General features: G+C 36.6%; 1 protein-coding gene across 9 annotated transcripts in view; it reads left to right on the top strand.

The window, feature by feature from the left end:
• Positions 1-12,770, top strand: part of ST7 (suppression of tumorigenicity 7) — a 243,900-nt gene that overhangs the window by 106,607 nt on the left and 124,523 nt on the right. The window lies entirely within an intron of this gene.

Here is a 12,770-nt window from a genome sequence, read left to right as displayed (position 1 = left end):
ACTTGTGACATGGACAGTTACTTAACATCTTCAGGCTCATTTTCTCATCTATAAAATGAGGGAGTGAACTTTCATTTTACAAAGAGAGTTTTGTGAATTATTACTTGCTAAACATATTCTAAGAGTAGTTGCCAAGGACAAGGAGGAGGGAGAAATATGGAATTATGGTTTAATGTGTATAGAGTTTCAGTTTTGAAAGATGAAAAGTTCTGGAGGTTGGTTGCACAACAATGCGAACATACTTAGGACTACCAAACAGTACACTTAAAAATGTTTAAGATGATAAATTTTTGTTATGTGAGTTTTACCACAACTGAAAAAAAAAAAGACGTTCTAAGGGCTCCACCATTGAGTAAACATAAATTGTGTGTTATGCTCCTCTTCTGCAGTCACAGTGCATTCAGCACACAGAAGCTTCTGAGACGTGCTGTACTTAAAAAAAATCTGCCCAAATTTAACCCAGCATTTCTCAAGTTGCCTCATCCCAGTTAACAACACTTCATATGCCATGCAACTTCCATTTGGAGGAGCCCCATTTGGGACGTGGTGATCTGAGGTCTTTTTCCCCTCAAACATTTCATCATTCTCGAAAGACGCCATATGTTAATATGGGCTATGCCAAAGTAAGACCTAAAGAGCCTGATTGACAAATATTAATTCAAGGTTTTCCAACTTTTCCCACATCATGGCAGGCATAGAAAGTAATAATATTTGAATAGTACCCTGGGGTCCACAGGCAAGATGGCTCAGGGCTGGGAGCTCGGTAACCTAATCAGCATACCACTTGGGTAAAGATCTGGTAATAAGATCTCTAAAAAGTTATTAATCAAACTACATGAAATGTTTTGTTCTTCAGATGTCATGTTCAGCCTGAGAAAGAGGCACTAGAGGCAGAACCTACTAACCTATGTTCCATTTGCTTTTTCTTGGCAACAGTTTTTTACTCTAAATAAACCAGAAACTCTCCTGACCATCTGCCTGTATGGCTGTGGTCATTACTGGTCTTTAGATGTAACTGAACATCTACTTTTGTTTGAGAGTGAGGGGAGAGAGTTTTCCAGCAGGAAAGTGCTCTTCCACAGTTTGATACTCTTAAGTGATTAATTCAACAGCCTCTGATTTTTAAAGTGAGGGAGTACATATTGAGGTCATAAGCAGAACAGTTCTCATTTAATGGGAGAAACTTTTTTCAATTTCACATTTCCTAGAGGAATAATTGTCTGGGCTGTTGATATGGATTGATGTGGGGGAGAAAAATGTATTCATATTAGGTCATTCTTAAAAGAAGTATGGCACAGGTCAGTGAGCAAAAGCAACTTTTCACACTTAAGGCTTCTTATTGAAATCACCCTTTGCCCTCCCTCTTCCCTCAGTTGGTGTCATTCTGTAATATTATATCTTCTGAATGGCTTACTTAAACATTCTAGGCTGAAGGAAAAAATAAGAGAATAGGTTAAGTTTGAGAATGACCTACATCATTGCTCAGTTAGTGTTTTTATCTGGCTCAGCTAGATACGGAGAATAGTCACAATCCACACTTAGTAACAGATGTTTTGGTTTCAGAAATCCAGATCCTCTCGGATGATCTTTTGCACTCCTTGCCATTTTTCCCTTAAAACAACTCTTGTTTTTGGCTTTATTTACTCTTTATGGTTTTCCCTGAGAATCTTATTGGAGAGAGTTCAATTTTTAAAATAAACATAAAATTGCATCTTTGCAATTTTATTATTAGTGGCAGGGATCCACCGAGGAATCTGATTGACAATCTCTTCTATTTTTTTTTTTAACTTTTTTTCCCCCATCGGATTTTTAAAAAATTTATTTTGATTAGTTTCAAATATACAGTACATTGGTTAGACATCTATATAGTTAATAAAAGGCCCCACCCCCCAATTGCTCTCTCCCTTCCCTGACCCTCCACGTAGCCAACATATTAATGTTAACTGCATACTCTATGCCGTTCTCCCCATCATGGTGACCATCCATCAGCTACTAATTTGTGCTTCTTTAACCTTTCAGCCCCCACCCCCCAATCCCCACCCCTCTGTCTGTCACCAAATTGTCCACTATATTTGTGAGTTTGTTTTTGATTAGTTTCTTTTTTTTATTCCTTAGATTCTGTGTATAAGTGAAATCATATAGTGTTTATCTTTATCTGTCTGACTTAAATACCTGCTAAGTCCATCAAAGCAATATATTTTTCCATCCCCTTTCTTTTCGTCTGTGTGTGTCTTTTAATCTGAAGTGAGTCTCTTATAGGCAACACTTAGGGATCTTGTTTTCCTTTCCGTTCATCTACTCTGTCTTTTAGTTGGAGCACTTAATTCTTTTCCATTTGATGTATTTATTGAAAGGAATGTGGTTGTTACCATTCTTTATTCATGTTTTTGGTACATCTTTTTTCTTCTTAAAGAAGTCCCTCCAACATTTCCTGTAATACTGGCTTGATAACTTCCTTTAGTTTATTTTTGTCTGGGAAGCTCTTTAGCTGTCCTTCAACTCTAAATGATAGCTTTGCCGGATAAATTATTCTTGGTTGTATATCCCGGGTCTTCATGATGTTGAATATTTTTTGCCAAGCTCTTCTGTCCTGTATAGTTTCTTTTGAGAAATCAGCTGCCAGTCTTATGGGTTTTCCCTTAAAAGTAACTATCCGTTTTTCTCTTGCTGCCTTTAATATTCTTTCTTTGTATTTAACCTTTGGCATTTTAATTATGATGTGTATTGGTGTGGGCCTTTTTGGATCCCTAATTTTTGGAATTCTCTGGGCTTCCTTGGGTTTTATGTCTATTTCCTTCACCAGCTTAAGGAAGTTTTCCATCATTATTTCTTCAAACAGCTGTTCAACATCTTGATTTTCTTCAGTTACGCCAATCAGATGGATATTTGGACCCTTACTAGTGTCCTATATGTTCCTTAAATTATTTTTATAGTCCTGGCATCTTATCTCTTGCCATACTGATTGCGTGTCCTTGGCTTTCCCATCCTCTAGATAGGGGGCATTTGATCCTTTTCTTTATTCACTTTGTTTATTCCATTTAATATACTTCTCATCTCAGATAATGTGTTCTTCATTTTAGACTGGTTCCTGTTTATAATTTCCATTTCTATTTTTATGTTTATTTCTTTGTTGAAGTTCTCACTGAACTTATATGCACTTCCCAAAAATTCATTGAGCATCTTTATAACCAGTGTTTTGAACTCTGCATCTGTTAGATGACTTGACTCCATTATATCTGGATCTCTGTTCTGTTCTCTCATATGGTTTCTGCTTCTTTGTCTTCCCATTTTGGCTGTCTTTCCATGTCTGTTTCTATCTACCAAGCAAAACTCCTAAGTCTCCCGGTCTGATTAGCATGAATTTGTAGGTGTCCAGTGGTGCAGTTCTGAGAGGGGTTTGGCTGCAGGCCAAATTTAGCCCAAACCTCTACCCCTCCAGGGTCACCTGTTAAGATTCAGCAAGCAATCCACAGATACTATGCTTATAGTTGCCTCAAAAGGCCACACCACAAACCAAGGCCAGCTGCCTCCAGTGTGAGTCTAGGTGCTGCTCAGCAAGGAGCACCTGACTAGCTGAGAATATACCTGGATGTGGCTTGTGTGGGACCACAAATTGGGGGAGGCAGGGTTTAAGGGAATCCTCAGGGCAGAGCGACTTTTGTAATGATGATGTAATGGTTATGGCCTCTCTATGACTGGCGCAATTGCAGTGGGAAGGGCTCAACAGGGAACAGTGGATACTGACGGCACTTCTGTACAGAGCGAGTCTCTCCTCAGCCCTCACTCCAGCAGTGTCTTCCCGTAAGTCCCTGGAGCCTTCTGTGCGCGGCCAAATCGGTACTGGTGCTCAGAGTGAGCAGGTCCATCATCGTGAAAATCCGCTTGCAGATGTGGGCCCTTTAAGAGGCGTCTGCCGCTGCCACAGCCTCTGCCCCACTTAGCTGCTCAAGACTGGTCAGCCCCACGTCCTTGTTCCATTCTACTTTCTGCCATTGCAAGGTGATTTCTTCTTGGTTGTATGGCTTGTTTATCTAGATCCCAGGCGAATTTTCCTTGCTGCTGTTCCTCTTTTCCATCACAACTTTGATTTTGTCACCAGAGGGATAAACAGAGCCTCTATCATCTATACCGTTCCCATCCCCTTTCTTGGTTTTTAAGGCAGAAATTTAATGACCATGTATTCCCTGAGCTTGAATTTTCACTTTTTGGGATCTGTCCAGGAAGAGCTAATTCATTCTAGAAGAGCAATGCAGGTGGACAGAAGCTAGAATTGGGAATGAGATGTAACCACTGCAACTGGTCCCACTTCAGGTGTGGATGAATGAAGTGAAGGATGTCGGATCCAGTCAAGAGGCGAAAGAGGAGCTCAGACTGTGGGACACAATACAAAAGGGAGTTTGAGCTAACGAAAGGAGAGCGTAGTAACTCAAAATCTCAGGCTTACAATTCCTAGAAGTCCAGGCAGGCTGTGCTGGAATCCACCAGCGAGCATGGAGACTGAGGTTTAGTCTTTGAAGTACAGGATTGAAAAGGGTGGGATATTAAGCCAGTTACTAGAATGAGACTTGGGGGAAAAAAGTGGAAGAAACTCAGTAATAGAAACTAGGAGATACCAGTAGGCTATTTAACCATATCCCTAGGCCTCCACACAATGTAATGCTTCATAGCATTTTAAATGAATGAGATAGGTCTAGATGTTCTGAAATTATGTAGTACATTATGAAGCATGTATTTTGGGGGGAAAATGTACGATCTCAGTGGAAGGAGCCTTAGGACAAGGTAAGGTAGAACTCTATTAGATGAATGATACAAACACCTTAGGCATACTTTATGGGGACAGATAAATTGTTTGCCTTTTGTTTTCATCCTTCTACCTCCTCTGTGAAGGTCTACATTATTGAATAATTAATGCCAAAAGCGACCAAATGTTGCTGGTACTCCTGAAGAAAAGCATATTGTGTAGAGCAGTGTGTGAATGGTCAGGGCACAAATTCCAGATCCAGACGCCCTGGGTTTAAATCCTGCTTCTACCACTGACAATTTGTGTGATTTCAAGTCATTTAACTTCTCAGTGCCTGTTTCCCCAACTGTAAAATGGGGATGATATCAGTAGTTACTCCATATGGCAGTTTTGAGGATTAAATGAGCTAATAGTAGTGTCTGTCTCACACTAAGTTCTATACAAATGTTTGTTAAGCAAATAAACAAACACATACTTTCTCAGCTTTCAGGAATCCATCAGAAGCTAACCTTAAACTTGTCTTTCCATTTCACTTACATGTCTTTCTTTGAGGACATTAAAATTTTTTAAAGTATTTTTTCAAACACTGTTGAAAAGTATAGTTAAAATTCTTGTCAACAGATCATTGGATTGGATTTTTGAACTTAACCTTTCTGGAATTAAGAAAAAATCATGCTAGTTACTTTAAACTGGGCCGTTCTATGCATTTGTACTCTAATGGTATAGTAAGTACTAGATATTGTTACATGATTTCTGATATACAATTATTATAGAATCTGGTTTGGATGGTTGGGCTTTTTTCCTTAATGGGTAGTGCTTTGACAGTTAGGGAGAGTAATCTACACCAAAACTTTCTGGGCTCTCCCCTTGGCCCCAACCAGGAGCTAGTCTGACAGAAGGAAAGGCAGTTTGCACATTGTGAATGACCAGGCCCGATTGGTGCATGAAAAGAAAAATCAATAGATACACTGATTTCAATTAATGAGGTAGAGTAATAGGCTTTTATTTTAATAAAGCTTTGAGAGATTAAACCTCTGTAACCTTTGTGATGCCATCGGACAAAGTTAAAGAAACCAGCACTAGATAATAAGTAATGGTATTCCGCCTGCAACCCCTGCAAAATTTTATTTAATGATTTCAAATGAATTAGCATTGCAGCTGAATATGAGATGATATTACAGTTAGGGTTATGGATTAAATTTAGTAATTTTAAGTACAATTAGTTTATTCTAGCTTAATCCCAAGAAACAATATTTTAAAATTATCCCTGGGGAAGTGATAAGCTAATATAGTGAGAATAATTCTTATTTCTTCTTGAGGACTTTAATGATGAATTAGGATGAAAATAATTACTGTAAAACATGTTGCAAATCTATTCAAATCTATTCTGTTTGTGAGAAATTATACCGGCTCGTAAGGGAAGGAAAGGTGCATTTCCATGCACGGCCCTGCTGGCTACAGTCTCCTGCTGCCTGGCCTGTCCAGTGGGGTGAGTCCCGAGCCAGTGCTCCAAGAGCTGGAGGGCGACACTCATCCACTCATCCTTAGGGTTTTCTAGAACATTTGTTACATGAATTGCAGGGGATTTCTGTGACTAAATAATCTCTTCTCATCTTCCTTAGAAATAATGAGAGAATTTCAGAAGATCCTATTTTAAAAATAGATCATAAAACAAAGATGCAGAAAATATCTTGATAACACTATGGTAAAACTGAAAGTATAGTTTTTATTTCCAGATGATCAATTCATGATTTAACTAATCCAATATATGTGTGTATACCCCTTTAGTATAAGTATTTCTTACTGGGAATCCTGAGTGATTTATAAATATTGCCTCATTATTTTCTATAAAGTCCTCAGAGAAAGTATAAAATATCGATGACTGGGCTTGGTTAGCACACCAGTTTATTCAAGACCCTAAAGGACTACCCTTTGCCCGAGTACATGTCACATTCGGGAGCCCAGCAGCTCATGCCTTCATACTCCTGAAGACACTAGGTTAAATGGGTGTTATAAAGTAAGCCAATAATAAGTCCAGATTAGGATTTCATAGAATTTAACTACTTAGAGTGAATAAATGTAGCAGCAGCAGTAGTAGTAATAACTTCTTATTATAGACAACATGTGGGCTTCTCTCATTTTAAACAAGTCTAAAAAAAATTCATGTTCTCAAGCTTTTGGATTTTTGCCAGTCTAATCAGTGAAAAGGGGTTATTTCATGTGGGTTTGAGTTCTCTTATGAAAGAAGTAATTTCTAGGAGCTCTTTATTTATTAGTGAGATTAGTCCTTTGTGATATCAGTTATAAAAGTTTATGATTTTTAGCTTAAATCCACCCTGTGCTAGATTTGTCATTAGTCTTAGAGTTGAAAAGGACCTTATAGTCCCAAATCCCTCAATTTATAGACAAGAGAAATTCATTCAGAGACATTAGTTATTGGCTCAAGAGAGCAAATCTGACCCCTGCTTCTATTTTAGGGAGTAGTGTTCCATGTGAGTAGAAGGCATTGAAGGACAGAGGGAAAATCTCTTAGTTGCAGCTCTGTTTATGAAATAGTTTTATACAACATTGACATGGAATCAAAAACATAGTTTGAGGCTTTTTAATGTTGGGAAAGTACAACTCAGTATTTTCAACAGTTTAATGGTAGAGTAGAAAAAATAAGGATTTTAAGAACTATAATCATTGTTTTTTACAATCTTAGTTTAAGGAGCACTGCTGATTAGATATATTAATCCAGCCATTTGGTGGCACAAATTAATTGTACTTATTGAGTTATAAGCATCATGAATCCAAGTTATGATGTTACTTTCTTTCGAATGGAGTTATTATGTGCTTATCAACTTATTACCGTGCAGTAACTTACATTATTTAAACAGCACTGCTTAATGCCCAGGATGAGGCATAGAAATTCTTGCCCAGCTGGAAAAAGCTCAGTGCCAGCTACAATGACAGCAAGATAGATGCTCTGCATCAGGGTCATTTCTACTGTTATAAAGCTTGAAAAAGAATGGAACAAAAAAGAGTCATGGTTGTAAGGATGCCTTTATGGGTGATAAAGTTTGAATTAGCATACGCAGGACATTCTAAGGCAATTAATGTCCACTCTGTTAGTTAATTGGTTGAAGTGAATTCTCTCTGAGTGTTTCATTTGCCTTATAATTAGCTGTAGCTTAGCAATTAAGTCATGTCACCAGCCCACTGCCACACTGAAGGATGGTGATAGTGCGTGGGTGGGTGGTACTGCTCAGTGCAGGCTGTGCATATTAAATGAGAGTTGCTGGCTTCCTAAATGCCTCTCCTTCTCTGGCTTGGAAACAGTCTTTTAGGTTCTTGAATAAATCTGCTTGTTAGCCATCTGCAACTATAAATGCATTGAAACAAATAAGTCCATGCAACATTTTGTGATTGTAGCATTGCAAACATTAAAAATCATTCAGTGTTCATGTACTACCTTTTTAAAACTGGAGTTCAGATACATATAAATGTGTATCTTTTCATATTTAGTTCTCCTAGAAAGTTTCTTCATAAAAAGTAGGAGAGTTTTATTGTTTCTGTTGTTGCTGTTGCTACTAATCTGTCAATTTATCTTTAAGTACCACATTTTAAACTGAAATAAATTGAAATGTTCTTTTTAAAAAATCTCCTGAATTCTCACTTTAGAAAATGTCTTATTCATTGAAGTAAAAGTTAGCATGTATTGGTCGTTTAAAAACTATGAATACTTTTATTGATTACCAGAATAATACATGTGTGTGTAAAAAATTTAAGACTATAGAGAATGTAAAAAGTATAAAATGAAAGCTCCATGTAATCCCACTCTGTGAAGATGGTTTTATGGTTTTCTAGTTTTCAAGTTGATAATAGCATAATAACTCCATTAGAAAGAATTTGAAAGTAATATGGTAACTTGGATTCACAACTTCGTTTCTAGTTTTATGTCATGCTTTGAAAATATTTTCTCCCCCAATTGAAAAACAACACATATAGTAAAATATTTCTAGTTTATAGTGAAGCAAAACACATATACACACATACACACACACAATTTTACCACTCAGAGGTGAGCAGTATGGGAATGTTTTGTATGCTTCCACATTTCTCTTCTGTGCTCAGAAACTGTACATATGTTTATGTACCTACATAGGTAGCATATGTATCATCTATGAATTATTTACAAAGGTGTCAAACTATACATAGTTACATAATATACTTTTAAAACTAAAATATGGTGATTATTTTTCCCTGTCACTTATAATGTGATTTTTTTAATGGCTGCATACTATTCTATCATAGCCATAAAGAGTATTTAAACATTTATCTTATTGGATATTAGTGGGTTTTTTCTTTTACAAATCATATATTTGTAAATATATTTTGCTGAATATCCTTGAAGATAAATATATGCAAAAATTTGTTATTATCTCCTTAGGATAAATTCATGGACGTATAGTGATTTTTAAAAAATGACAGTGTACCCAATTCTTGTGTACAGACTGCTGTGATTGACAAGAAGATGAGCAAGATCTCATTATATTTTTAGAATGATTTTAGCAAATAGATTTGAATATTCCAAATTCCAGGCTTTTAATTTATGTAAATAATCTTCTAGGATTAAATATTCTGGATTTAGGTATTCAAATCCTGTAGGTAAATATATAATCACCACATTTGTGCAAAGGAAACCTATTTTTCATGCTTTCATAGCATTCTTGTTTATGTTGCTGAGTTTTATGTCCACTGCATGTTTGCAACTGTGTATATCACACCAAAACCCAAATCCAAAGTGAAAACCAGCCAAACTCAGGTTTTATGGGATACTCGGTAATAAGTATCTGGATTTTCTTGAAGAGAAAGGATATGATTACTTCCTAGGATACTTTAAATGTCTTAGCAGACCTCACTCTGGGGAAAGAAAATAAATTATATTATTTTGTTTCAAAATAAAAGAAATAATTATTATAACTTGAAAAATGTAATAAACAGATCCTACCTCAAGTGTTGATTAAAGAAATAATTATATGATTAGAAAAAAAACTACAGTTTCATGACTGTAGTAGCTGTAATAGCTGCTATATAGAGAGCTCATATTATGTGCCCAGCACAGCCCTGGGACCTCCTTGCTGCTCTTACTAGTCCTCCCTAAGGCCAGGATAATAGTACAGGTGTGGCAGGCCTGAGTGCTTCGACTTTAAATGTTTCTGAAATTATTCATCTTTTTGATTTTTCAAATTGAGAAAATGTTTGGAAGTCTTTCTATAATTAGACATTTTCAGTTTATTAAAATTTTCCTTAGACCACAGCATTTTCATAGAAACTGTTTTAGGTGTGATTTGCCGTAACATGCAGCAGAAGTTTTAATCATTTCTCCATCTTCTTATTTCTTAGTGCCATGGTTTATCTAAGACATAAAGACTTGTATGATTTAAATTACCACTCAGTACTCTATGCTTTCAAGTAGTTTTTGTTTAGCTTAATTTTACTCTTTTAGCATTTATGGTTTGCCAGGCAGAAGTGAGGAATCCAGATGCAAAGTTTCGAGGAATGGCAACATCATTGGCATAGTGATGCCAATGATGGGGCAAGTGGTTATTTAAATGTGCTTTTCAGACTGGGGTTCTTAATTCTCTTCTGCCATTAGAGGAACATTAGAAAATACCAGAGAAGCACTGCTTTTATTTAATGTAGACAAAAGGACAGCAAACTGTTTCTGTAAAGAGCCAGATAATACTTATTTTCAGCTTTGTAGGCCACAGAGTTTCTGTAATAACTGTTCGTCTCTGCTGCTCTAGTATGAAAACAGCCATAGAAAATACATAAACGAATGAGCACGGCTGTGTTCAGTGAAACTTCACTTTCTAACACAGGTGGTGGGCTGGATTTTGCCTATGGGCTGTAGTGTGCCAGCCCCTGATTTGCCTGTTCCTGAAGTAGAAGCTCTGGTGTGTTGGTTAAAATAATCACTTACTCTGCATATAACACTATACATGCCTAGTAACAGGATTATTTTAACCCAATTTAAAAAGTTAGGAATTGATCAACTTTATTAAACACCTTCTGTTTTTGTGCTGTTTTAATAAGAACCATGGAAGAATCAGAGCAAGTCTAGGAATGGGGCAGTGCCGAGCCTTTTTAGGGACTTAAGATTATTATATATAAAATTATTAGCAAACAATGTGTAATAATATAGAGTTACATGACATATTTTACATATTGTATATGTATGATTGTATAACATTATATATTGACTTCTCTATTATATATATGAAATAAGGTATATTCCCCGAACACTCAAGAAAATCATAAAGTAAATACATATTTGTGTCTGTTTTGTGTCTCAGCACAGAAACTAAGCCAGGTGTGGAGATTTCCTTGTGAGCATGTAGGGGTTATTGCCAGCTTCCTGACCTTGGTTCTTCCCACCATATTCTTTACATTGCATAGTTAATAATAATAATAATAATAAAGGAAGCTCAAGAATTATTTGAGCATATATATAGAGGACATAGGCATTTTGTAAACTATCATAAACATCCAAATACTTGAGTTTGAGATTCTAAATTCAGTAGCAGAAATGATACCTTCTGCTCAAACAGTAGATAATATAGTTTAGGCACAAAATAAGGGATCTGGAGATTTTGCTGATATCTAGAGATATGACCTAAGGAATGATACTTATTACCATCTTTGGGCATTCTTCATCGGTTTTTAGTCTTGCCTTGGTTAGTGATATTTAAGCTAGAACCTATCAGCTCCCATGTGTTAAAAAGAGGACTAAGGTAGCAGGGTAGGGGATGGGTTAGACAGAGGTGAGAGATGACAGCAAGGAGCCAGGTTGGAGGGTGTGATAGCGGTAAATGAAAGGAAGATGGGACCATTGAGGGGAGTGCAGATGGAGAGGAATGATCCATTTGAAGACTGAATGACTGAATGTGAGCTCCTGTGGGATCCATTCAGTGGAAAATGCCCTGAGGACAGTGGTTAAGAACTCAGACTTCAGAGCAAGTTGTGTCTGGGTCTCTTATTTTCTAGCTGTGTGATTTTGGGCAAGTGACTTGAGTGATTTAATCTTCACTAGTCTAATCTGTAAAAATAGACAGAATAATAACACTTACGCAGTTGTAAAAGTTAGCAAAGGCAATGAATGCGAAGCCTTTAACCCATTGCTGGGAGTTGTATGAAGGTCCCATAAATGTTTGCTGCCATTATTATTTGTCAAAGAAAAATCAAGATTCAATGCCATTGAAAATTTTCAGTCACTTGAAAATTGTGATTATAGAAGTTTTTTATTTTCTGGATGTAGGACATGCTCTATTTTTTTAATTTGATGGAAATAAAGATACATTTTATGTTTTCACCTTGATCAAAAGTATTAGGAGCAAATTAATTTTAGGTTGTCTTTTTTCGTATGTTTGTTTCCTGGTTGTAGAGCCTAAGTACCTGTTCTGTATAGTTTGGATATGAACATCTGAGTAATGTTTAAGTCATGCTGTTTATTCTTAAGGAAGTCAGTGGAAATGAGAAGTGCATAGCAATTCTGTATAAGGAAAAGAAGAAGGGGAGGAAGGAAACACCAAAAGTAGAAAAAGGAGTACTTCAAGTCCTCAGGGCTCTATGACAAAAAGTGCTTTAAACTGAAGTAGACAGTTTATTAGTGTTTTTAACCCAATACTCTGCAAACAGGATTTTTTTTTTTTCCTGAATATTTCCTTTCAGCAGCTAGGTTTCTTGCCTGCCTGTTTTGAGAAATTGTTTGGTTTTCCCCTGCAGCTGTTGATTTGTCTCATGTTATACTCCCATCATTTCTAAATTTGGTTTTGTCTGCGATGAAGCCTGTGAAATAGCTCATTTTAATGGTTTCTGTGTTTTATGGCTGTTTGTTTTTCATTCTTCAGGAGTCACTTAAACCAACAGTCATGCTTTGTCTTGTAATTACATGCCTTTCCGCATATTCTCCCTTCTGTTAGTGAACAGTATTTATGGTTTGTGTGTGTGTGCGTGCGTGCGTCTGTTATAGCGATTTGCTCTG

This window comes from Rousettus aegyptiacus, unplaced genomic scaffold (assembly GCF_014176215.1).
Source record: "Rousettus aegyptiacus isolate mRouAeg1 unplaced genomic scaffold, mRouAeg1.p scaffold_m13_p_13, whole genome shotgun sequence".
In the NCBI taxonomy this organism is placed as follows: Eukaryota; Metazoa; Chordata; class Mammalia; order Chiroptera; family Pteropodidae; genus Rousettus; species Rousettus aegyptiacus.
This window is presented reverse-complemented; position numbering and strand designations above follow the sequence as displayed.